A 26,930-nucleotide genomic window follows, 5' to 3' on the forward strand; every position below is an offset into this window, starting at 1 on the left:
GTTTGTACAAGCAGTTTAATTAGTTGGACATGACACAAATGTCCAAGTATGTGAAGGACACTACAAAAAAAACTGTTTTATGTGACGCAAAAATTCGTCGCAAAAACTCAATATTTCGTCGCAAAAGAATTTACGTGACAATATTTTTCGTCACAGGAGTCGTCGCGTAGGCCCCGTCGCGAAAGGTGATATGTGACAAACTGAAGTTTTCGTCACAAAATATTGTGACAAAGCAAAATTCGTCACATAAAGTTCTATTGTTGTGACGAAGTATTCGTCGCATAAACATAATATGTTCGTCACTAAAACCTTTGTTCGTCACAAGAAGTAGTCTTTTCACTTACTTCTTGTGACAAAGTATTTTGTCACATGAGACACAATATCTATTGAGACAATTAGTTCGTCACAAAAACAAATTATAAAAAATATGTAATTTGTTATATAATATTTATATTATTCATATTTAAATTAAATAAACTAATAATCAATTCCGCAAAACTAAACAATAATTTTGAAAATAAAATTGTATTGCAATATATCGTACAATTACACATACAAAATACATGAGTCAATAAAATCAAATTGGAATTTACATTAAAAAATAAACTACATAATGCATAGACACCCTCCTTCCTTCAGTGGAGCGATATACTTCCTCCTCACAACCGTCTTTGCACTTTGTCTTTGCACTTTGTCTTCGCACTTTCAAATCTGCAAATTGAAAATAAAAAGATAAGCAAATATAATAATTGCTATTTAGCTGAAATTCAAAAATATTATTTCTCATCATTTATCGTAAATATACTCGTGTGTATATATAGGGTGTAGAACATATCATTTGACCTTATATTAGTTGGTCACAATGCATATACGGTTTCTCTACAGAAAATATATTAGAAATTTAGAAAATCTTTCAAACACAAAAATAAAGATTAATGAAACAACGTAATACCTTGTCGACCCAAACATCTTTATATTCAACTATATACGGATGGCGTAGCTTTGGAATTAAACTCATCTGCAAACATAGACAGACATGCATTAGAACTAACACTCGGACAATCATTATTCATTGAACAATATGTTTGTGCACTAGCAAAATAGTTCAAACTCGAAAAAAAAATTACGCAACTCCAAAACACTTAAGAACGCAAGTATTTAAAAATAACTTTTTGGCACTCTTTGTTCTTAAAATTATCTCTCCTTAGAGAGACGAATTTTCTTTAGAACATACCTGCAAGAGATGATTCAAAAAATTACTTACCTATTCAAAAGGTAAATAAAAATAATGATCATTAACATTCATAAAAACACGATACCAGCCAACTTCAGTCTTCAAAGGCATGTAACATGGTGCCATCAGCATCATTCTGCATGAATAACAAAAACAAATGATTAACACACTATAAAGCTTACTAAACAGAATAAAAGAACATCTGATCAACAAGTGCAGATACCAAAAATTCTCTATAAGAACCTGTAAATGACAGTTAATTACAAATGGAGAATTTGGAGCAACTTGGTTTTTCAGAAGATCAAGAGATTAAGAGCTTTGGGGTTTTATCAGTTTGCTTTATTCAATATCTCATTCATTTTGATAGAAGGCTATGAACAATCGTAGTGCGTAATAGATACATAAATCCTCCTAGACTGCAAATGTATCAAATTAGCATACGATAGAAAATTTTTCAAGAGGAAACAAACCATGAATCTTTCACTGAAATAGTAATCCATTATGTCCAAGATCTTGATCCATATAGAAAAAATCAAAACCTGTTATCACAGAGAACAAACAATGCAAAACAGATGAATAATAGATGCCAATTCACATCTTGAAGAACATCTTCATATTTACAAATGAAAATAAAAATAAAAATCAAGCACTTTGCGATAGCGAACAAACTAAACAATAATCAATCCAACGCGAAAACTTACATAAATTAACGGCTTTTCTTAATTATATGATCAAAACATATTCGATTTGGGTAAATAGGCCTAACCGGATCAAACTTAAGATAACTTATTCAAAAGTGGTTATTGCTTACGCCAAACCACCGGATTTTTTTAAACAGTTGTTAAACATACTCAAGCACTCGTTGATCTCATTTTCTAGCAGAATATTCCATTAAAGATGCTAACATGTATTGATAAAGTATATATATCCATGTATTATATAAAATATATATGTGAAATCAACAAATCAAGCAACAATATCATAACATATCCGCTTCAATTTTTGTTTTTAACAACAAGTTCTACTGTTCATTGTATAATTTTGAAGTGCTTACATATCTGCATCTAACAATTCAAGGTTTGAAGGGGAGAGAGAGAGAGAGAGAGAGAGAGAGAGAGAGAGAGAGAGAGAGAGAGAGAGAGAGAGAGAGAGAGAGAGAGAGAGAGAGAGAGAGAGAGAGAGAGAGAGAGAGAGAGAGAGAGAGAGAGAGAAACTCACATTTGAGTTCATCAGCGAAGGCAGAGATGTAATTTAGAAAAGTCGACGGGGCATCAGCACAATCAAGATCCTTAGCACGCAATGCGGCGGCATCTGGAAATCCGAGACGCCGGAGAGTAGAGGACTTGAGAGTTTCCGGCAGTATGACGCCATACAGGGAGAGCGATGTTCTGGTTTCAGCACTTCGGATGCGGTGATCACAGTAGCCGGTGGCCGAGAAGAAATACGCAATACATGTTACCTAAATTAAGTGAAACAAACATACAAATATAGATGCAATAAAATATAAAGCTTGACCACAGATTGATTAAATGGCAATTATGATAAATACTCAGCTGGGAAAGCACAATGGATCATTTGTCCCGTCTTTCTCTATTCTGTTACTTTTTCGAGGGGCTTCGTTAGTGCATTTCTCTGAAAACAAATCTGAAACCTCCATATTTCGACTTAAATTATGATTAGTTCATGCAAACACACGATTATGTGCCAAAAAAAAAAACAGAAGTAAGATCAGATAAAATTGTTAACCAACTGTTTTCAAGTTGTTTAGAAGAAGGTGGCTCTGCAGACAGACGCAAAACTAAATTCTAAAAATATGAAACACGCAATTTTAGATTTCAAATATGGTTGAAATTGCTGAAATCTCATGTACTATCTACGAAGATTGTATAAGAATGGTTGAAATTGTATTACCTTGAATGAGGCCTCTACGGCAAAATTCAGTCGGATATCAAGTTGGCATTGTATCTCCCTCAACCTTTTAATCTGCAAACGAAAGTTGTCATTAGTAAAAAATACAATTTGGAAGCGGTGAGTAATCTGCCCTAAAAGTACCTAGGTTTGTTTACTGCCCTAGACCCAGACCCAGTACTCTGCATTACAAGAAAAAAATATGCCAAATATATATATATATATATATATATATATATATATATATATATATATATATATATATATATATATATATATATATATATATATACTCACCAAAATACTGTCAATAATTTTAGATTTGAAATTGGCAATTAATTTACTACATGAAGTGCAATGTCAACCAAAATATACACAACAAACGATTCTTTCTTACTGAATTACGGCAACTGAAGATGCTTCTACACAAAATTTACCCAATAATCATGGTTTATATCAAACAAAAATCACTAAATTCAAGTCACCAATACCAGATATAAGCATAATATTTTTTTCCTATCACGAGACAAATATCAGAGTAATTCCCGAGAGTCGATTCTCCCATTTATACGAACATTAAACAATAAATAGGCAAAATAATTCCTTTTGTATCTGAAACATATCACAAAAACCCTAGATTTTTTCGAAATTTTTTAGCAAACAAATAATAACTAGGTCGATAAAATACTCCACATATTCCAGAAAATCCAACCATTAGAACCGCAATTCGTAGAAAAAGGAGGCACTCATACCTGAAAAGCCAAAAGTTCTTCACGAACGAGAAAATGAAAAATCCGAACTCGAAGCCGAACAGCTGCAATTGAAATGAGAAATCCAGTCCGAATTCCGCAAAATTATCCAGTCGCGTACCTAAATCGCCAAGGAGGTCGGAAATTTGATTAATCGTGGATCTGAGACACTGAAGACCATGGCGATTGAAAAAAGTGAAATCTAGAAGGGAAATCTACGGTGGCGGTGGTGGTGGTGGACGCAAAATCTACAAGGAAAGGGGAAGAAAATCGAGAGAAATAATCTAAAAGGAAAGGGGAAAAGTGAGAGAATGAAAAAAGGGGGATTATTGTGAAGTACATTTTGTAACAACGTAAAAAGTCTGGGAATTAATTTTAATTTTTATAAATAAATAATTAGATTAATTTATGTATGACGAAGTACATTTTGTCACAACAAATAAATAATGTGACTAAATTGCTTTTGTCATAAGAAAATGTTTGTTGTCACATAATTGAGACCGCCAGTTAAGAAAAAAATAATCTCCTGCATTCTATTGTGACGACTTTTCCTGTTGTCACATAAAATGGGTTTATGTGATGATTTTCATTTTGGTCTCATAAATTATTTATTTATGAGACGAATTTATATTTCGTCATAAGATCTCTACTCTATTGTGACGAATTTGAGTTTCGTCACGATAAATCGTCACATAAAACATTTTTTTTTGTAGTGGGAATACTGGATTAATTAATAGTTGGGAAAATAGATATAATGAAAGATGAATCGTCATCAAGATGTGATAACATTTATTTAATTAATTAAATTACTATTCTTATTTTTTTTATTTTTTTTATTTTGTCAATCGAAACTCCGTTAGTTTAAACTTTAAACCAGTATGACAGGCGTTCGTTCACTCGGAGTTTATTGCATTTTGCAGCCCAAGCTTTATTTGGGGAGACTCACATGCATATATATATATATATATATATATATATATATATATATATATATATATATATTAGGTTTGTGGATTTATACTAATTGCAATAAACCCTAATTTAGAGCCAAGAGTATATATTATTCATGTCATATTTATATGAAATAATATTTGACGTACTGATACACAATTAAAATTACAAAACTAGAAGATATATATCATCTAAATTATAAGTCACTTACTAAACAAAGAGACCATGCATATACGTACTCTAATATACAATAGATATGCATTTCCACTTCCACCATGATATGCCTAATTGGGCCAACCCAATGGGCCTACAATTTCTTTACCTACTGGGCTACGAGTCCAATATCGAAGACTAATATCACCGAGACCCAAACACCTTCAAGTAAGGCTTGGGCCCAACAAAGCAAACCCAACCCAATAAACGACATATAAATAGAGGTTTTCCTCATTTTATTAAGGTACGTCCTATTAACTGAGTAATACTATCAACTGTATTCTCTGGACTATTTCTATGATCAGCACGTCTGACTTGAGCGTCGGAGGGGTTTCCGCCGGATCAACCCCCGGCGTAGTTCACGTGTGTTCATTTCGCAGGTACCTCAGGATCATCAAGTTGTCAAGCTACTGATCTGCTTTGCTCTCCCAGTTCATTTTCTACACTACCCCAGGTGATCTACATTTTAGCATCATCATTTTGGCGCCGTCTGTGGGAACGATGCAAACCAGATCACGTAGCCAACAAGATCCTCCTGAGGCGTCTGCTCGGAGAGAAAAGGACACAGCAAATGACCTCCCACCTCGTGGAGACTCTGGCTTGCCACCTTCTCCACATCCGATGGATCCGCCTCGCGAGGTTCAGGTGATCCCCCTTGGGGACCAACCACTCGCCGATCCACCGCTCCCTGCTCCTCGAATGGTTCAAATAACCGAGGATGCGCTTCAACGCATGATAGCAGAAACTTCAACTCGCGCTGCCATAGAGGCCGTGACCCAATATATCGCCACGAGGGGAGCAAATGCTCCCAACGCGATACCAGCACCTGCTCCACATGTGGAGCCACCTATGGCACCACCGCCGTCGACTCCCTGGGGGCTTACATATGCCCCCAAAATATTTCACTCGCCAAGGGTTATCGACTCCCTGGGGGCTTACATCTGCCCCCAAAATATTTCGCTCGCCAAGGGTTATCGACTCCCTGGGGGCTTACATCGCCCCCAAAATATTTCGTTCGCCAAGGGTTATCGACTCCCTGGGGGCTTACATCTGCTCCCAAAATATTTCGTTCGCCAAGGGTTATCGACTCCCTGGGGGTCACATCGCCCCAAAAATATTTCATTCGTCATAGCAGGAGCCAACGCTCCTCCTCGTGAGGCCCCACTGGGTCCTCAACATGATCAATTTCTACTTACTTCTCGAACGGTTCAGATAACCAAAGAAGACCTTCAGCGTATGATCACGGAAGATTCAACTCGTGCTGCCACTGAATCAGTGGCACCATATATCGCCAAGGTGGGGCATCTCACCCCAGTGGTTCGTGATCGCCTCATCCTAAATGGGGGGCTATCCCATCCTAAAGTTGGGCATCACATCTCAAGGGTGGTACATCCACTTACCTTTCAACCCCAAGGGGTTTCACATCCCATCAAGTGTTTCACGTCCCTACTTCAAAAACAGAAAAAATGGTATGACGCGCACGCGCGAACCAATGGCACAACCATGCGCATCCACCTCAGACCATAGGTCTCGAACGCCTCATCCTACAGTGGGCAGTTATCCCCATCCTAAGGTTGGGCATCACCATTACCTTTCAACCCTAAGTGGGTTCACATCCCATTTCAAGGAACGAGGATAATCTCCCTACTCAAAAAATAGAACATCCCCAAGGGGGTGCACTCCGATCTCAAAGAACGAGGATAATCTCCCTACTCAAAAAATAGAACATCCCCAAGGGGGTGCACATCCGATCTCAAGGAACGAGGATAATCTCCCTACTCAAAAAATAGAACATCCCCAAGGGGGTGCACATCCCATCTCAAGGAACGAGGATAATCTCCCTACTCAAAAAATAGAACATCCCCAAGGGGGTGCACATCCCATCTCAAGGAACGAGGATAATCTCCCTACTCAAAAAATAGAACATCCCCAAGGGGGTGCACATCCAATCTCAAGGAACGAGGATAATCTCCCTACTCAAAAAAATAGAACATCCCCAAGGGGGCGCACATCCGATCTCAAGGAACGAGGATAATCTCCCTACTCAAAAAATAGAACATCCCCAAGGGGGTGCACATTCCATCTCAATGAACGAGGGTAATATCCTATTCAAAAAATAAAACATCCCCAAGGAGGTGAATATCAACCAAATAAAAAAAAAATAGAAGAAAAAAGAAGAGAATGAAAAAAGAGAAGAAGAAAGAAGAAGAAAAAAGACACAAGAAAAAGAAGAAGAAAAAAGAGAAGAAAAAAGAAGGAGATAAAATAAAAAAATAAAAAATATATATATATATATATATATTTTAGCCAAGCCGCGCGCCCCCCGAGCCGGCCAAGCCGCCGCGCGCGCGCCCCTCCAAGCCAGCTGTGCGCGCGCGCACCGAGAGAAAAAAAAAAAGAAGGAGGCGCGCGTGCACCGCACGCGCGCGTGGCAGACACGCGTGACGCGCGCGCGTGCACAGCACGCGCGCTTCAGCAAAAAAAAAAAAAAAAAAAAAAAAAAAAAAAAAGAGAGAAAAGAGGCGCGCGTGCACCGCACGCGCGCGTGGCCGACACGCGCCTGACGCGCGCATCAGCAGTAAAAAAAAAAAAAAAAAAAAAAAAAAAAAAAAAATTGGAGCGCGCGCGCTTTCCAAGGAGCCCTTGGACTGCGTGCTCCCATCAAATCGCGCTCAACTTTCACCGTCCTCCACCAAATTGCGCGTAGATTTTGACTCGCTTCTCCAAATCGCACGAGAATTTCAACGCGCTCCACCAAATTGCGCGAGCTCTTTAACGCACCTACCAAATTGCGTTCGCTATCAAATAAAAAAAAAAAAAAAATTATTTCTCCACACCATGCCAACGATTAACGCAAGACTACAACACCGATCTACTCTCGACAAGATCCGGTACCCTTTTCAACGTGGCTCCCACATCCTCTCGAGAGTGGGGGGCTTGCGAGACAACTCCCACGAGGAGCCAACTCGCGCAGTAATACAACCCGCAGCGAGACAACTCCCACGAGGAGACAGCTCGCTCGGTCCTACAACCTCTTACAAGGAAACTCCCACGAGGAGCCAACTCCCTACGAAACCATAGCGAGTTAACTCCCACGAGGAGACTACTCGCTCTGTCCTATAACCCGTTGCGAGGCAACTCCCACGAGGAGCCAACTCCCTCGGGTCTCAACGCCATAGCGAGATAACTCCCACGAGGAGCAAACTCGCTCGGCCCTACACACTCGTTGCGAGACAACTCCCACGAGGAGCCAACTCGCTCGGAACTACAACCCGTAGCGAAACAACTCCCACGAGGAGATAACTCGCTCCGTCCTACAACCCGCAGCGAGACAACTCCCACGAGGAGCCAACTCCCTCGGGTCTACGAAACCATAGCGAGATAACTCCCACGAGGAGACCATTCGCTCCGTCCTATAGCCCGTTGTGGGACAACTCCCACGAGGAGCTAACCCCCTATAGTCTCAAAACTACAGCGAGACAACTCCCACGAGGAGTCCACTCGCTCAATCCTACAGCCCGTTGCGAGGCAACTCCCACGAGGAGCCAACTCGCTCGGTCCTACGAACTCACAGCGAGATAACTCCTACGAGGAGACCACTCGCTCCATCCTACGACCCGCAGCGAGGAAACTCCCACGAGGAGCCAACTCGCTCGGTCCTACGAACCCACAGCGAGATAACTCCTACGAGGAGACCACTCGCTCCATCCTACGACCCGCAGCGAGGAAACTCCCACGAGGAGCCAACTCGCTCGGTCCTACGAACCCACAGCGAGATAACTCCTATGAGGAGACCACTCGCTCCATCCTACGATCCGCAGCGAGGAAACTCCCACGAGGAGCCAACTCGCTCGGTCCTACGAACCCACAGCGAGATAACTCCTACGAGGAGACCACTCGCTCCATCCTATGATCCGCAGCGAGATTACTCCCACGAGGAGCCAACTCGCTCGGTACTACAACCTACAGCGAGATAACTCCCACGAGGAGACAACTCGCTCGGTATCCCAACCCGCAGCGGGACAACTCCCACGAGGAGCTAACTCGCTCGATATTACAAATCCGTTGCAAGGCAACTCCCACGTGCAACCACCTCGCTCGATAATAAGACTCGCTGCGAAACAACTCCCACGAGGAGACAACTCGCTCAGAGCAACCTCAATCCACACACGCCTAAATCGCGCATCATCCAATGCTCCTACAACTTCGCTCAAGACAACTCCCATGAGGAGACAACTCGCCCGAAATTCACTATATAATCGCAAGCTCAAGTTAGCACAATTACAATCCTAGAAGCACTTAGAGATATTATGAGAATCTATATAGCCTGGCCAGCTTGATTACTCAAATTTATCTACTTGTTTTCGATGGGTCATTCATTAAAACGTGGCCACGGTCCAAACATACTTAAGACCCACGAGGTCTAACAAGGGGCACGACCCCCATATAAAAAAAAATCTTGAGAGCCTGATCCCCTCCTCAAGTACATCACGCAGAAAGCTATATGTAAACACATACAAGCAACGCGTCAAAACATTGAAAATGTCGAAAAATAACAACTCCCACGAGGAGAATACTAGCTCCGTGCTACTACATTATCGTGAGACAACTTCCACGAAGACGTAACTCGATCAACTCGATTACCCCAGAGACAACTCCCACGAGGAGATTACTTGATCCGTGCTACTACATTATCGCGAGACAACTCCCACGAGGAGATAACTCGATCAACACTATTACCCCGCGACAAGATAGCTCCCACGAGGAGATAAATCGCTACTACATCGTCGCGGGACAAAACCGACGACTCGATTAATTTATATTGCGGCAACTTTGTCGCGCTATGCGCCAACGCGCATTCACACCCCTCCGACACACGCTCCAACGCGTTTTCGCATACCATTAGGCCATACGCCAATGATCGACTTCTCCAATTTTTACTCTCGACACGATTTGAGACCCATCACAACATGGCCCCCATATCGACTCGAGAGTGGGGGGCTTAATGATATGCCTAATTGGGCCAACCCAATGGGCCTACAATTTCTTTACCTACTGGGCTACGAGTCCAATATCGAAGACTAATATCACCGAGACCCAAACACCTTCAAGTAAGGCTTGGGCCCAACAAAGCAAACCCAACCCAATAAACGACATATAAATAGAGGTTTTCCTCATTTTATTAAGGTACGTCCTATTAACTGAGTAATACTATCAACTGTATTCTCTGGACTATTTCTATGATCAGCACGTCTGACTTGAGCGTCGGAGGGGTTTCCGCCGGATCAACCCCCGGCGTAGTTCACGTGTGTTCATTTCGCAGGTACCTCAGGATCATCAAGTTGTCAAGCTACTGATCTGCTTTGCTCTCCCAGTTCATTTTCTACACTACCCCAGGTGATCTACATTTTAGCATCATCACACCATTAATTACATGTTTTATAATAAGCTTGTTAATTAAGAATCATTGCAAAATATTTTTATTTATTAAAAAGAAAATCAACGGTGGCAGTATTTATTACATCATTTTCAATTTACACGAAAATAAAAGTGCATGCAGACAGGCCAAATTAGACAGAACATGGGCCAAAGAAATATTACATGGTAGTTTAATTTAATTTACGTTAACCTCCTCCACAGCCGCCGATATAAGGCTCACTGGGAACATACGGGGCGGGGACAGGTGCTCGTGCTCGTGTTCCTGCTCCAAGAACAACCATACCACCATCCTTCAGTCCGCTGCTTTTCGGCTCTTCCCCTTTCTCCACATCACGATTATCAATCACCGGCTGCTGAAGTTGCGGCGGCGGAGGAGGTGGGGCCGGGGCTGCAGTGGGGGCGGTCTTCTTTTTGAGGGAATTAATTTTGCAGATCAGACAACATATGAAGAGGACTGATGCGGCAACACCGCCGCAAACAGTTAGCACAATTGCATATGTTTTCATGTCTGTTATATTTACGTAGTTATGGTGAATGTAATTCCCTTACGCGCGCTTTCTTTCTATTTATATTGTCTGGTTCACGTTAAGTTGAGAAATTTTATATTTGGTTTTTAAAAATATGTATATTTTAATTTTGCTTGTTAGGTACAATATAATATAATGTATATAGACATTGACATTGTTACAATAATGTATGTATTCGAGTTTGATTAAGTAGTGTACGCCTCACGACGACCACGACTTCTTCAGCAAATTTATAAGATACATTTGCAATTATATTTGTGGAAATTATTAAATGATGAATACGCAATTAATTATGTGTTTGATTTGAGATTCCAATCTTGACCTGGTCAATCAATATCTTACTTTTGTTTTCGTTTTTGCTTGATTTGTATGCAATTTCGCCAATTTCTTTCTATTCTATTTTGCTTTCCAACTAAATGAATATCATATTTCAGCAAATATAATGAAATTAGGGTTAATATGCCAACTGTACTTTATCTATTTTTGCACTTTGTCACCTTAATTAATAAAAAAAATGCACGAGCACACCCAAACCTGTTATTTTAACTCCGTTAATCACCTAAGACAAATATTCTGACAAATCTTCACATTTTTCGACGCACGCGTGCGTTGGTTTTTTCGTCTTTTCTTATAAAAATAACTTGTGATCCTAACATTTCTCCATTTCTTCTATTTTCCTTCATTTTTTCTTGTACTGTAGGGCTCTTAAACCTCCACTCATAGAAACTTCCTAAGCTAGTAGCCAAACATATATCTTCCCTTCCACCTTTCAGAAACTTCTTACTATTCATCAATCGAACCGCACTCTCACGCTAGCTAGTTTTAGTTTTCACATAAAAAAAGAATATATATCAAGGGCACAGCCATTGTAATAATTCTAATTTACAGATCTCATCCCCAAAATTTAGGTCATTTTTTTCACACTCACTGTATTCAAGAATTTCTCGGTTTCCCACCATTCACTAAACCAAAATTGATTCGTCATTCGGTTCCAAACACTAAAAAGGAAATCAGGGTCGCGTTTTTTCACCTAACGTGTGGGTGAAAAAAATGATAAAATTTGAATCTCTACCCCTTTACAGGCTCAGTAGCAAGAAATTATATATTCTGTTAAAGAAAGTCCTTCGCATAAATTGCTTTGAATGAGTAAATCAATCATTTATCCTTGAGGGTCCAACATTTAATCTTCGCATACCTACCTATTGATGTATCTGAGATGCATTTCCTCTAACTCCTGAAAAATATGAACTAGATTGAAGGGGTGATTCATCCTGAAATTCTTATTCATTTCTTGTCGCACATATTCACTTGTGGCATACCTGATGATGCTATAAATAGATCATCTTAAATAAATGAGTTAAGATGAGTTGGGAGAGCAAAATGGATCACTGCTCACGTGCTAGATGACCCTGAGATACATGCGAACAGAGAACACGTGAACTAGGCCGGGGGTTGATCTGGCGGAAACCTCTCCGACGCTCAAGTCAGACGGGCGGATTTGTAGAAATAGTTGAGAGAATATGACTCGTAGTATTATTCAGATAATAGGGCGTAACTTTAATAAATGAATTAAATCGTTATTTATACCTTAGTTGAGATTATTGGGCTCAAATTTATTTGAAGGTGATTGGGGCTCGGTGGTAGTTGTCTTCAATATTGGGCTCGTAGTCCAGTAAATAAATAAATTGTAGGTCCATTGAGTTGACCCGATTAGGAAATTATTTCCTCCTTGGTATTTTCGCTCTTTCTCTTGCGTTTGCCGTGGGGTTGACATTTGCCTTCATAAGTGGTAAGTTGTTCGCTGTTCTTAATTGTTAAGGTTGTTTTCGTAACTGTGTACTTTTTCCATGATGTTTTTGAAATTTGAATGGCTATTTGTAAATTGTGATTTGTATTGTTATATTAATTACTATTCACAGAAAGAAATTTGCAAAGGACAAGAGAAGAAAACGTGGAGTAAAAGAGAAGAAATGAAGGTGAATTAGGGCCGACAAGTTATATATTAATATAAAAAGACGAAAAAACTTATGCACTTAGTCCTGTGCGTCGTGCGTGCGGCGGAAAATGTGAAGATTTGCCAAAATTGAAAATACTTGCTCTAAGGTGGTTATAGTTTAATGTTCTACTCGTATTTTAGTTTTAGAGTTACTAGCATTTTTTTCCCGTACGATACACGGGAGAATATTTTAAAAGTGAAATAATAATTAGTTTATTATATGATAATAACAATTATAATAAAATTTATTAGTGTTATCGGTAACAACATCAACATTTATACAAATTTAATAATACAAACTCATTAAAAAGAATATATATAAACTTAATTGTCATAATATGAAATTGATCATTAAATAAACGAAGTAAAGAAGAATTAGAGAAAATAAATTGGGAAATAGGAGATACAAATTATAATAACAGTTAAAAAGATATAAAAATATATAGTGGATTAGGATATGCTACTGGAGATTTGATATTAGGGTTTTTATTGCGTAAGTCCCTAACCAACTATCTTTATTATTCTAGGTTTATGGGCTATACTTTCATCAATAAGCCTATCTCTTTAATATTTATTATAAATAAAGGAAAACTTCATGTATATGACAAAATTACTCCCAACCCTTTACACCCAATTATTTATTGTAACTTCAATTTAATCAATTTTGACCACAAAAATCGAATTTTGACTTTTTCATTTTCAAAAATCTTTTTCTTTTTAAATTATTTTTTTGCCGCCAGTTTTTGGCGGTAAACGTCGGTCTTCGGTGTTGACTTTTTGATTTTTTTTTCTGGTCTAATTTTTCCACTGCCGGGTTCCGACGTTGACTTTTTTTTAGTGGGCTTTTTATTTTATTTTATTTTATTTTTTTTACGCCCGCCGCTAAACGTTGATTGTAATTGTGTTGTCATTAACGGTAATTATACTGTCACCGGAAATTGTACTGCCGTTGACAATACATTTATGTAATTGTACTTCTTTTAACAGTACAATTAGAGTCAATGACAATACTATTATTATTTCTTTGTTATTTTTTATTTTATTTTTTTGATTTGTTGACAAGTCAACGTAATTATATTACTGTCGTTGACAGTAAAATAATTGTAAACAAAATAATATTACTGTCAACCACATCAAGATTATTATTTTTTGGGTTTTTTGTTTTGTTTGAGTTATTCACGGAGTAACGTGATAATATTACTGTCTAGTATTGTAATATTACTGTAAACACCATAAAATTACTGTAATTGACGGTAATATTACTGTTGTTATAGTAATATTACTGTCGCTCAGAGTAATATTAATTTTTTTGGCTTTTTATTATGTTTACCTTTGTTGAACGGTCAACATATTAATAGTACTCTATTACACAATAATAATGAGTTTTCTTGTGTTAATATTCTTGTGCTAGAAATTAACATAACAATATTAATGTGTTAAACTGTAGTATAGTTAATTTTACTGTGTTTAATAGTAATATAGTTAATATTACAGTCAATCAGCTATACTGTTGTTTAAACGAGGGGCAAAAGATGTTAAACGAAAAAAAAAAATCAAAGTCGGAAAACGTTGGCAGAAAATCAGGAAGAAAGAAAAAAAAATCAACGCCGAAAACCGACGAAAAAATCAGGAAGAGGAAAAAAAAAAGTCAACGGCGGTGACGAACGTAATTGTCAATACAAATGTGTTTTGGGTCAAAATTGAATAATTTGTGAAATTTGAGATCAAATTGATGTTAGATTAAATTATATGATGAAATTTGAGCATATTAAATTACGAGGGGCTATTTTAGTCTTTTACAATCTGGACCATGTGTTGCTTTTTTTATAAAAGTGTTTATTGTCTGGACCTCTTTATAAATAAGCAATGTTTTCAGAACCGGACCGGCTATAGAACTGGACGACCATTTGGGTCATGGGTTTATAGTGTCGAACCGGTTCAACCGGGTTTTTGATTTTTTTTAATATGCCATTGTTTTATTAATTTTAATGTTTCATTAATATTAGTTTCTTTATATTTTTAATCTACCACTTATTATTTTCACTTTTATCTACTTCACCTCACTTTTTACTATATTTTATTGCTTATATTCTATAATTTTTCCATTTTTTATTCTTCAAATCGGGCAATAGGCCACCTCTATTCGATTACCCATGACCATATCCGATAATCTTTCGACCACTCATGACTAGATCCGGTCACCCATTACTAAGTCTGTGAAGGTTCACTCAAATCTATCCACAAATAACCAACTCAACGGTGATTCGAGACGTTTTGACCGAAAATCGGATTCCTTGACTCACTCGTCGGTTCTCGGGTTTTATCAGGTCGAACCGGATTTTGGTCATTTGATCCCGATTTTTGATATTTCCGGTTTTAGATGTCAGACCGGACCGCTTTATTACCGGGTCACGGTTGAACCGGTCCGACCGGCCGGTTCGATCATGTTCTAACAACATTGTGAATAAGTACCCATTAATGAGTTTATTTATAAAATGCCCTTGATATTAAAGTAACTAGAAAGAAGGGGAAACTACAGATAAATCCCTAATCCAAAACTCAACTCACAGATCAGTCCCTAGGTAGTTTCTCCAAGCAATTCAGTCCCTACTCACGCGCCTAACATGCAGTTCAGTCCCTAAAAAAATGTGCAAATACTAAAATACCCTTTACTTTATACTAATTTTACATAACTTATTTCCAACCTCCAACGCGCCGTTTGTGTTACACGCTCTTTGCCCGTTACATTTCAAAAATCAAACAACAAGAAAGAAGCTAAACAGAGAAGAAACGAAGAACAAAGAAACAACAAAGAAGGAGGAAACAACGAAGCACGAAGAATCAACAAAACGCAGAAAAATTATAAAACGAAAGGAAAAATAAAAATAAACAAACCCATTTCTCGACAATGGTGAAGCAGGGTAAACAACAAGGTTTGATTTTTTTTTCTTTCATTTTCTTGGATACAGACCCATTTGGGTGTTGCTTAAGCTTGCAAAAAGGTTTATTTGTTGTAGAATTGCATGATTTTGAACATATCCTCTCATGGGTATTATGCCTCGACTTTATTCGGTGTTTTCCCTAATCATTAAATCGGTTCCAATATCTGTTTTTCTGTTGTTTGGGTTTGCAAAGATCATTTATTTGTTGTCGAATTTCATGATTTTGTAACTGTTTCCTCATGGGTATTATTCTTCAGGTGACATTAGCATGTCCCCAAAGCATTTTGAGTCCTAACAAGGGTTTCATATAGGATATGGGAAATAGGCTTATTGTAGTTTTCGTACTGGGTATGTGTCATGCGCAGTAATGGTATTAATAGAGCATTTAGATGGTATTGACACAGGGTACTCGAAGTACTGTCCTGAAAGCATTTAGTCCCAACAAGGGATATGTCATATGTAATAATGGTATTGCTCTTGACTTCAGACGGTATTAACACAGGGTACTGGAAGTATAATCTTTGATGGTTCTGTAGTATGTGTCATATGCCACAATAGTATTACTAGTGCCCTTGAATGGTATTACTAGTGACTTTGGATGGTATTGACATGTGGTACTAGAAGTCTAATGTTTGATGGTCCTGTAGTATAAGTCATATGCCATAATAGTATTACTAGTGCCTTTGAATGGTATTACTAGTAACTTTGGATGGTATTGACATGTGGAACTTTATAGTACGTTGTATTTGTTATAATTGTAGTTTTATGTGTATGTAATTGTAGGAATTGATGTAAAAGAAGATTGCAGCAAGCTATCAATAGGCTGCAGGTGCTCACCGATCGCTTTTCAAACAACCATGGAAGGTGTGAAAAAAGTGATGAAGAAACAACATTATGAAGTACTGAAGAAAAATCCCTTCTATCACTACATGGACATGCCTAAAATAAACCACAGCTTCCATAGGGTTGTGTCTCTCATGCAAGCGTACAATGTAAAAGATCGGGCCTTCTGGTTTGGGGGAAATACTATACGCTTGGAAGTGTTTTGGGGTTTTTGTGTTTTTTTTGTAATTAATGAACAGATGAATGTGTTTTTGTGCCATAAACAATCTGTCCTTTTGTTGTAGAGCTAATAATACTATTGATTAGCTCGCTTCGTACTTTTCCATTGTATCCATTGTACTATATGTTTCTATGAAATGTACTTACCTTTTGAACACATGGTACTTTATTTTGCGATTAATTAGTTTGTATAAAGAATATAAGCGTACCATAAAAATGAGCAACAAATACTTTCTAGTCTATTCGAAGATACCTTGTTAACACTAGACTTGTACTTACTTGATGAACAAAGCGTACTTCACATGTGTATTCACGAAAAACTTACCATAAACTGAAGAATTGTGTCTATTCATTCTTAATAGTCTTAAAATGAAGAGTTATGCCTTAAAATGCGATCATATGGATGCATTGGCCCCACAATAATATATAGATTGCAACAATACTATATGATCACATGTGTATTCATTGTACTTACTTGATGAACAAAGCGTACCATATTTTTTTATGAACTGAATTGTACCAATTTCATTGACGCTTTAATGATCAATAAGTACGGGAGATGCATAAATTATTTTTTAGATGATTATTTTAAGGTAGGTGAGCATTATTGTTGCGTTTGGAATACAAGATCCCATAAATATGTTGAATTTCATACATGATACTCATATACTATACAATATATTCATACAAGTCTACAATGCTCAAGTGTAAAACTAATATTTTCCTCAATTGTTACCATAATCGATATTGATCGACTCCCACATTGTCTCCATTCATTCTTAATAGTGTTAAAATGAAGAGGTATGCCTTCAAATGCGATCATATGGATGCATTGACCCCACAATAATATATAGAGTGTAACAATACTATATGAATGGCAAACATATACTTTATCAGTGAACAAAGCGTACTATAGTCACGAATCACTTGTACTTCACATGTGTATTCATTGTACTTACTTGATGAACAAAGCGTACCATATTTTTTGATGAATTGAATTGTACCAATTTCATTGACGCTTTAATGATCAATAAGTACGGGAGATGCATAAATTATGTTTTAGATGATTATTTTAAGGTAGGTGAGCATTATTGTTGCGTTTGGAATACAAGATCCCATAAATATGTTGAATTTCATACATGATACTCATATACTATACAATATATTCATACAAGTCTACAATGCTCAAGTGTAAAACTAATATTTTCCTCAATTGTTACCATAATCGATATTGATCGACTCCCACATTGTCTCCATTCATTCTTAATAGTGTTAAAATGAAGAGGTATGCCTTCAAATGCGATCATATGGATGCATTGACCCCACAATAATATATAGAGTGTAACAATACTATATGAATGGCAAACATATACTTTATCAGTGAACAAAGCGTACTATAGTCACGAATCACTTGTACTTCACATGTGTATTCATTGTACTTACTTGATGAACAAAGCGTACCATATTTTTTGATGAATTGAATTGTACCAATTTCATTGACGCTTTAATGATCAATAAGTACGGGATAAATTATGTTTTAGATGATTATTTTAAGGTAGGTGAGCATTATTGTTGCGTTTGGAATACGAGATCCCATAAATATGTTGAATTTCATACATGATACTCATATACTATACAATATATTCATACAAGTCTACAATGCTCAAGTGTAAAACTAATATTTTCCTCAATTGTTACCATAATCGATATTGATCGACTCCCACATTGTCTCCATTCATTCTTAATAGTCTTAAAATGAAGAGTTGTGTCTTAAAATGCGATCATATGGATGCATTGGCCCCACAATAATATATAGAGTGTATCAATACTATATGAATGACAAACATATACTTCATCAGTGAACAAAGCGTACTATAGTCACGAATCACTTGTACTTCACATGTGTATTCATTGTACTTACTTGATGAACAAAGCGTACTATATTGACGAATAACCCAAACTTTACCAGCTTATATATTGTACTTATTTGGTGAATAAAGCACTATATTCACGAATAACCCAAACTTTACCAGCTTATACATTGTACTTATTTGGTGAATAAAGCGTACTATATTCACGAATAACCCGAACTTTACCAGCTTATACATTGTACTTATTTGGTGAACAAAGCGTACTATATTCACGAATAAACCGAACTTTACCAGCTTATACATTGTACTTATTTGGTGAACAAAGCGTAATATATTCACGAATAACCCTAACTTTACCAGCTTATACATTGTACTTATTTGGTGAACAAAGCGTAATATATTCACGAATAACCCTAACTTTACCAGCTTATACATTGTACTCTTATGTTCACTAATTAAACAACGGTACATAGGTTTTACATACATGTAGACTGCAAATATTACTAGATTCAACACTATTAAACTATTCAGATGAAGGTCACGCAATAGTACCATGCTAATATAAATATGGTATGGACGTATGGTACTTACAATACGTAATCGTTATACGTATAGTATGCGTGATAGGTAAATTTGGTACTGTTGGTGGGAAAACATAATATAATGGGGAAGATAGTACGTAACCTTCATCTGAATAGTATGGGTGGTAGGTAAATTTGGTACTGTTGGTGGGAAAATATAGTATCATATAATGGGGAAGAAAAATATGGAGATCTACCAGCCATCGGTGCGAGCCCTCTTTCGTCGGAAAAAAGAGGAAACCAAAGGAGAGAAAGAGAGAAGAAATAGAGAAGAAAAATAGCAGATAGAAATGAAGAAAGAGAAGAAAGAAAGAGAAGATGAAGAGAGAGAAAATGAAGAGAGAGAAAATGAGGAGATAAAGAGAAAAGGGTGAGAGTGAAAAAGAAGAGAGAGAATATAATAAAATATATTAAATTTACATTAGGGACTGATCTGCATGTCAGACGCGTGAATAGAGACTGATTTGCTTGAAGAAACTACCTAGGGACTGATCTGTGATTTGAGTTTTGGATTAGGGATTTATCTGGAAACCGACGAAAAAATCAGGAAGAGGAAAAAAAAAAGTCAACGGCGGTGACGAACGTAATTGTCAATACAAATGTGTTTTGGGTCAAAATTGAATAATTTGTGAAATTTGAGATCAAATTGATGTTAGATTAAATTATATTAAATTACGAGGGGCTATTTTAGTCTTTTACAATCTGGACCATGTGTTGCTTTTTTTATAAAAGTGTTTATTGTCTGGACCTCTTTATAAATAAGCAATGTTTTCAGAACCGGACCGGCTATAGAACTGGACGACCATTTGGGTCATGGGTTTATAGTGTCGAACCGGTTCAACCGGGTTTTTGATTTTTTTTAATATGCCATTGTTTTATTAATTTTAATGTTTCATTAATATTAGTTTCTTTATATTTTTAATCTACCACTTATTATTTTCACTTTTATCTACTTCACCTCACTTTTTACTATATTTTATTGCTTATATTCTATAATTTTTCCATTTTTTATTCTTCAAATCGGGCAATAGGCCACCTCTATTCGATTACCCATGACCATATCCGATAATCTTTCGACCACTCATGACTAGATCCGGTCACCCATTACTAAGTCTGTGAAGGTTCACTCAAATCTATCCACAAATAACCAACTCAACGGTGATTTGAGACGTTTTGACCGAAAATCGGGTTCCTTGACTCACTCGTCGGTTCTCGGGTTTTATCGGGTCGAACCGGATTTTGGTCATTTGATCCCGATTTTTGATATTTCCGGTTTTAGATGTCAGACCGGACCGCTTTATTACCGGGTCACGGTTGAACCGGCCCGACCGGCCGGTTCGATCATGTTCTAACAACATTGTGAATAAGTACCCATTAATGAGTTTATTTATAAAATGCCCTTGATATTAAAGTAACTAGAAAGAAAGGTTGCAAAATAGGTGATATATATATATATATATATATATATATATATATATATATATATATATATATATATATATATATATATATACACACACGGATAATTAGTGAAAACCCCTTAAAACCTTTGAGTATATTAGGGTGGATCCACACCCTTTTACATTATTAGTGATACCCCCTTATTTATAAATTAAATAAAATATTTATTAAATTTCGATTTAATATACCTAGTTTGCCCTTTATGTAATATTATTAAATATTTGACGTATTCTCGTTTTCCCTTACGCTCTTTCTCTCCACCGTCCCCTTCCTTTATTCTCTCCCTGTTAATATCGTTCTCTCTGCCGAGGAACGCAACCTACTCCCAGCCGAGGAACGCAACCTCCTCTTCGCCTACAAAAACATCATCAATCGAGCAGAACTAGGAGAGCCGCGAAGACGAGAGCCCCGTGTCCTCTATCACAATCTACAGGTCCAGATAAAGGAGATCTCCTCCAATTTCGGTGGCATCTTGAAGCTTGTCGATTCCAAGCTCATCGGATTTGCCGCCTAGAGGTCTGTTTCCTATCCATTCGTGTCCTTGATTTTTTTCATTTTCTTTTTGTTACATTTATTTGGAATATGAACCTAATATACTATGTCGATTTGTTGTGTACACGATTTACTCAGTACAAAAAGTTTGCATTTTTTTTAGTTTGATTGGATCGAATTAAGTATAATATTTTAGATTAGAAGATCCGACTAATTTTAGATTTTAGGATTGGGATTGTTATGGGTTCTTTTAATTATGTTAATGATTTGCCGACTTGAAAACTATGCTTTAAGTTTATTGCTTTTTTTTTCCCAGATCTATGAATCTTCTAGTATATGTGTTTAATATTTTCATAGTTGAATTGGTGATTTTAGTAGTTGCATTGATTTTTTTCAGTGTTGAATTTGTGATCTTCGTAGGTAATTTTGTGGTTTTTCCGTAGTTGAATTGGTGAAATCAATCACATACACGTGATTTATGAAGAACTGTGTTGTGTTGAAGAGTCGGTAATGAAGGTGAATTGGAGAAGCTCGTATTTTTTTGTAGTTGTATTGGCTCAAATTTATAGTAGTTTTGCTTGAATCGATGGTGTTTTTTGTAGTTTCGATATCTTTGTAGTTGTTTTCATTAATATGCATCTTCCAACATGAAGATAACATTAGTTTTCGTCGTAGTTGTTTTTGTTACCGTTTTAGTTGATTTCATTAATCAACTGTGATTTATAGCAAGGTTGTAAAAAGCGGTAATCGGGTCGGAGGCGGTCAGCGACCGACTCACGATTAATCGGTGCGGCGGTGATTAATCGGTGATAAATCGAAAATAAATCTGTTTTCAAAATTTAATATAATATATTTCTAGATATTATTTATAAATACTCAAAACATATATAAAACGATATTTAAACATAGTTATATCTCCATCATGTATATATCCTAATAACATATAAAAGTTTAATAATAATAAGATCATAATACATAAATATCCTTATAAAATATAAATAAAAAGGCAATTTGTTTGAATTTACATTTATTCTTGAACATTCCTAACATACATCATTAGTTCTTTAACAATAACAGTTAACATAAATAAAATAAAGCATAAACTCATTTTTTTTTATTTAAATCCGAACTTTTATTTTGAAGTAAAATAAAACAAATTTTTGATCGATGTTTGGCCGATTTTTGCCACCAAAGTTTGACCGGCTTAAAGGTTTGACCGCCTCAGACCGCCTCGGGCCGCCACAAACCGCCTCACAGGCAAAAACTCGATTTTTCAAACCTTTACACACTAAAATCGTAAGGTTTTGGACCGTCTCCGCCTCGGAGACCGATTAATCGGCCGCCTCGGCCGATTTTTAGAACACTGATAAATAGTTATTTTAGATATTTTTGTAGTTGATTTCGACTATTTATAGTTTGTTTTGATTTTTTTATAGTTGATTTTCGATAATTTATAGTTGTTTTTATTTTTTGGTAAACCAGTTGTTGTAAACCACTACTTTTTTAGTTATTTTATTGTCTTCTTATATTGGTTACGGAAAAAAAAACGAACTAAAAAAAGTAGTCGTTTTCAATAATTTTAAATAGTTGTTTTGAGAAATATTATAGTTGATTTTGAAAATATTATAGTTGATTTCGGACATATTGCAGTTGATTCTAGAAAAAAAAACTGACAATAAAAAAGAATCGATAAAGAGAAATATTTTTCTGGAAAAAAAAAAATTTAAAACAAAGTTTTTTTAAAGAAATAAATAATCAAAAAATAAAAATAAAAAATAAATAAAAATGCATCAAAGTAATGGATAATGGGCAGTGAATAAAGGGAGGGTAAATTTGAGAATAAAAAAATGATGGGTCTCTCACTAATAATAAAAAAGAGGGTGAACCGACCCTTATTAAAATAATGTTGGAGGGGTATATATATATATATATATATATATATATATATATATATATATATATATATATATATATATATATATATATATATATATATATATATATATATATATATATATATATATATATATACAGTGGCGAATCCAGGATTTTTGCCAAGGGTGTTCGGAATTAAATATAGTAAAAAATATAATGGTTGGGTAAAAGTTTACGGGGGTTCGGGGGCAGCGCCCCGATTTTTTTTAATACTATACACATTAAATAATAAAAATATGTAATATTTTCAAATTTAAAGGGATTATTTTACAAATTTTGGGCTAATTTATGAAATATTTAGACATAAAATTGGTGAAAATATTAAATGAGTGGTAAACATACTAAAGTTGCAAGTGACAAAATGTGTATTTCATTAGCATATTCTGAGTTTTCAAAATATAAAAAAATACTCACAGACGTAAATTTAGAAAACAATTGAAATAATTTATATATATATATATATATATATATATATATATATATATATATATATATATATATATAACATTCAAAATTTTGGAATAATTTAGATAATATAAAATATTAAAGGAATTGTAAATAAATTAGAGTTGCAAATAGCAAAAAATACGTTTTATTAGGAGATTTTGATTTTTTGAAATATGAAAAAATACCCTCATGCATACTCAAAAAAATTGAAAACAATTGAAATATTGTATGTAATGGAAATTAAATCTTGCACGGGTAAAAAAATTCTACCAACAAACTACAAACTAATTTTGAAAGTTAAATTTTAAATAATATACAGAAAAATTAGAATTTAAAAAGAAATATATACAGAAAACTCAGAAATAAAAAAACAACTAAATAGAGTAATATACAGAAAATTTAGAAATAAAGAAAAATTAGAAATAAAGAAAAATGAGAAATAAAGAAAAATTAGAAAAAAAAAAAATAGAAATAAAAAAACAACTAAATAGGAGGAGACTGTCATAAGAAGGACTCGAACTCCGGACCTCCTTGGAATTGAAGGAAGAACTCTACCAACTCAGCTACAGCTTAACATGTTCAAATTACAGATTTACAGTTATATAAAGGTACATATATAGGAAATATTTTTTTTTAAAAATCAAGGGTGTGCAGCTGCACACCCTTGGACCACACTAGATACGCCACTGTATATATATATATATATATATATATATATATATATATATTCTTAGGTTGTCGTGTTTCTTTTTATTTATATTGTAAAGATATTCTCTTGATCCATGTCATGTTTATATTCAAATAATAGTTGATATACCTGAGCAACTACGGAAAATTAGATAGTACACCTGCTTATTTTTATTTGGTGGATTTGAATCGTATATCTATACATAATCACACACACACACACCCCTATGTGTATGTGTGTTTAATGGATAATTATTTAATCATACGGTTTGAATCCCGCCGATGTAAATAATCATGTTTAGCATCTAACCCCCACAATTAATTAGGATGTGCAACGCAAAATAAAATACAAAACAGAAGATGGGTTCTAAAATTATAAATACAGTTGAACATCCATAAAATAATACAGTCGGGAATAGAGAAATTCTATTAATTTAGCGAATTATTAAATTATTGGTTCAATTATGTGAGCATATTTTCATCAAGTCGGGATCGAAAGAAATTATTATTTAAACAAGGTTATTAATTTATGGAGGTTTTACTGTAAGTCACCCAATAGACTAATTGCATTTCCAACATTACATCAGAGGACGAACGTACGTCTGTTTATCTTGTTAACAATCAATGCCAATATTTACTTATTAAAGAAAATCCATTAATTTATTTTTCTTGATTATGATATGAGAATATAAGATACAAACCGGTAGCATTATATATTTACATGCTTTAAACGAAAATACAAGTACTGCAGACCAGACAAACCATGGGCCAAAAAATATGGAGTAATATTACCACCCACCACCGCCACAGCCACCGCCGCCACCACAGGCACTGCAGCTGCCGCCACAACGACCACCACTGTAGTCACCACCAACACCGCTACTGGTTACGGCCGCAGTGGCAGCAACTGCTGCTCCCGCTCCAAGAACAACCATTCCACCATCCTTCTGTCTGCTGCTTTTCGTCTTTTCCCCTTTCTCCACATCACGATGATTAATCACCGGCTGCTGACGTGGCGGCGGAGGAGGCGGGCGAGTTGTGGGCCGCGGAGTAGGTGGGGCCGGGGCTGCCGCGGGGGTCTTCTTTTTGCGGGCATTAATTTTGCAGATCAGATAACATATAAGGAGTAATGCGGCCACACAGCCGCAAACAATTAGCACAATTGCATATGTTTTCATGTCGACCGTTTGGATATATAGCTAGCGTGCGTACGAAGTTATGTTATATATAATTTCTCTAACTTACATCTATTTATATTTGCTGTTGACGCTAAGAAATTAGTTTTGGTTGGTATAGACAATATACAGACATTGACATTGTAACAATAATATTCGAGTTTTTTTTTTTTTTTTTTTTTTTTTTTTGTGTACTCGGTACTCCTCACGACGACCAGTAGTACTCCGCAAAATTAAGAGCTAATAGCACAGACCCCCCTGTGTTATTTGTAATTGTTAAAAAAGTCCTTATGTTTTAAAAATTAACAAAAACCCCCCTATGTTTTATTTTAAAAAGCACACAACCCCTTATTTAAAAAATAGTTGTTGACTTACGTGCAATGACTCTAATGCCCCTACTTATTTCTGACTAATATTTTATTTTTGAACAAACAAAATAAAAGAAAATATTAATTAATATAAAAAAATAAAAGCAAAAATAAAAAAAATGGACTCTATCTTCTTCCTGTGACCCCTCATCCCAACCCAGCAACTTTTCATGCCACACCCGCCGCCGTACCACAACACCCGCCGCCGCACCACCACTTCAAACCAGTTGATTTTCTCTTCCATTTTACTCATCTTCTGACAACAAATTCTGCCAAAGAAATAACACTAGACACACAAAATCGAACAAATTCGGCCAAATTCTCCTTAAAGAAACAACAAAGACATTCATATTCTTGATAGCTCGCGCCGCTGCCCCAAGGCTCTCTTCTCCATCAGCAGTGAGCTTTGGGTTATCGAGAATGGTGAATACCAAGTTTTGGGTTATCAAGAATGGTGAAGTTGATGTCAAAATCGAAACTTTTCCTTCCGATCTTTTACAAGAAAAAAATGACTAAAAGGCTATGTCTTCTTCCCTTTTTATTTTTTCTGGATTTTCAACAAAAATGAGCTTGAGGAAGGTTGATGGTTTTTGCTGGAAAAAGATTCAGAAAAAGTGGGTCTGGGAAGATGGCATTTCTGAAAATAGGAATGACTGAATTGAAATTTTTAAAAAGTTCAGTTTGGTGCAGAAAATTTTGGGATGAATTTGTAATTATAAAAACATCTAATCTAAAGGGTATTTAGGTTATTTCAGGTTCGAAAACGCACCCCAGACGCACATACGGCGAGTGTAGCGCACGATAACCTGTTAGGGGCTTTTTTTGGCTTTGAATAACTTACATAGGGGGTTCCTTGCTAATTTTTTTAACATAGGGGCGTTTTCAGCAATTA

At 36.0% G+C, this 26,930-nt stretch overlaps 2 long non-coding RNA genes across 10 annotated transcripts; one reads left to right on the top strand and one right to left on the bottom strand.

Moving 5' to 3' along the window:
• Window positions 1-509: 509 nt before the first annotated feature.
• Window positions 510-4,266, bottom strand: LOC105971570 (uncharacterized). Of its 9 annotated transcripts, none has more exons than XR_016029093.1 (9): window positions 3,895-4,265; window positions 3,146-3,217; window positions 2,789-2,878; window positions 2,453-2,693; window positions 1,705-1,773; window positions 1,320-1,370; window positions 1,133-1,234; window positions 953-1,018; window positions 510-682 (listed from the first exon to the last, which is right to left on the bottom strand). It is a non-coding gene; the product is annotated as an uncharacterized LOC105971570 (long non-coding RNA). The 9 variants fall into 9 exon arrangements; XR_016029092.1 differs by having other exon boundaries at window positions 2,789-2,885; XR_016029091.1 differs by having other exon boundaries at window positions 2,453-2,878; window positions 3,895-4,266.
• Window positions 4,267-21,201: 16,935 nt separating this feature from the next.
• LOC148765924 (uncharacterized) lies at window positions 21,202-22,069 on the top strand. The gene is made up of 2 exons (XR_016029272.1): window positions 21,202-21,450; window positions 21,847-22,069. It is a non-coding gene; the product is annotated as an uncharacterized LOC148765924 (long non-coding RNA).
• The last annotated feature ends 4,861 nt before the right edge of the window (window positions 22,070-26,930 follow it).

The sequence above is a fragment of the Erythranthe guttata genome, chromosome 13 (genome assembly GCF_056151865.1).
Source record: "Erythranthe guttata isolate IM_541 chromosome 13, IM_541, whole genome shotgun sequence".
Classification (NCBI taxonomy): Eukaryota; Viridiplantae; Streptophyta; class Magnoliopsida; order Lamiales; family Phrymaceae; genus Erythranthe; species Erythranthe guttata.